Source organism: Otolemur garnettii, unplaced genomic scaffold (assembly GCF_000181295.1).
Source record: "Otolemur garnettii isolate 467f Iridium unplaced genomic scaffold, OtoGar3 scaffold00083, whole genome shotgun sequence".
In the NCBI taxonomy this organism is placed as follows: domain Eukaryota; kingdom Metazoa; phylum Chordata; class Mammalia; order Primates; family Galagidae; genus Otolemur; species Otolemur garnettii.
The window spans coordinates 7093809-7095360 of NW_003852478.1; positions in this window are offsets into that span (position 1 = coordinate 7093809).

A 1552-nucleotide genomic window follows, 5' to 3' on the forward strand; every position below is an offset into this window, starting at 1 on the left:
CCAGTGAGCTGGACAGGAGGGCGTCCAGCCCCAGGGAGGTGGTCTTCCAGTGAGCTGGACAGGAGGGCGTCCAGCCCCAGGGAGGTGGTCTTCCACCGAGCTGGATAGAAGGGCACTCCAGCCCCAGGAAGGTGGTCTTCCAGTGAGCTGGATAGGAGGGTGTCCGGACCCAGGGAGGTGGTCTTCCAGTCAGCTGGATAGAAGGGTGTCTAGCCCGAGGGAGGTGATCTTCCACTGAGCTGGATAGGACGGCATTCAGCCCCAGGAAGGTAGTCTTCCAGTGAGCTGGATAGAAGGGCATCCAGCCTGAGGGAGGTGATCTTCCAGTGAGCTGGATAGGAGGGTGTCCAGCCCCAGGGAAGTGGTCTTCCAGTGAGCTGGAGAGGAGGGCGTCCAGCCCGAGGGAAGTGGTCTTCCAGTGAGCTGGATAGGAGGGTGTCCAGCCCCGGGGAGGTGGTCTTCCAGTGAGCTGGATAGGACGGCGTCCAGCCTGAGGGAGGTGGTCTTCCAGTGAGCTAGATAGGAGGGCGTCCAGCCTGAGGGAGGTGATCTTCCAGTGTCCCTCCTCCTTCAGGAGGATGAAGATGCATGCTGACGTGACTGGCCTCTCTGAGCTGACTGTCTTCATGCCAAATTCTCCATCAAATACTGCTCTCTAAGTCTGGTTCCTGATAAGTCCTTTTCAACAAGGAAGCTGATAAATAAACTCATAATAAGCTACAAATGACTAACATGACACAATCCGTTCCCCTCCCCAAAGGTGGTTGCCTTCCTTACAGGTAAACTAACAATAACAAATTTAGAGTGTCAGGGAAATATTGAGAAACAAGACCAGGGCTAATGAAGTTGGAGTTGCTCCCTGAGGGATGTAGGCTGGGCTTCACTATTCACAGATTTCATATGTATGAGTCTGCCACCAACTCCAGCCCACTAAATGCATTGGTAACCCCACATCGCTGCTTGGCAGGGGTATTTGGACAATCACTGACATGCACAGAGTGACACAGAGTTTGAGTGGCCCAGCAGGTGCGTCCAACAAGGCGACACTCAGCCATCTTGTTTCAGCTCTTGCCATGAACAAGCATCTTACCTCAGGCAAGTTCCTTACCTTTCTGGGGCTCTGAGTTGTGTCTTTGACACCAGGGAATACACTGTCTTTTCTGGCTCACAGAATGTAGCATCTCATTTTTCAGATTTTTGTGTTTTCTGGTGATGTCACTATGTAAAATGGCCCCCTAGTGTCACAATGCTGTTTTGTGCATCTTACAGAGGACATATGAACCACGTGTTAGCTAAGCTGGATCAGGCATGAGTTATAGTGGTGCTGACCGAGAGGTCCGTATAAATGAATCAACACATGCTCAGTAAGGTGTCTGTAAACAGACACACGTAAAACAAGGTTTTATATTGACTGATTGATGAAACTATAGTACCAGCAGCTTGCGGAAACTCAGCCCTATATTTGTCCCAAAACACAGTTTGGTGTTTTCTTACTTGGCATACATTCCTAGGGAATGCCAACAGGGGCTCTGGGCATGGTTATTGCCAAGAA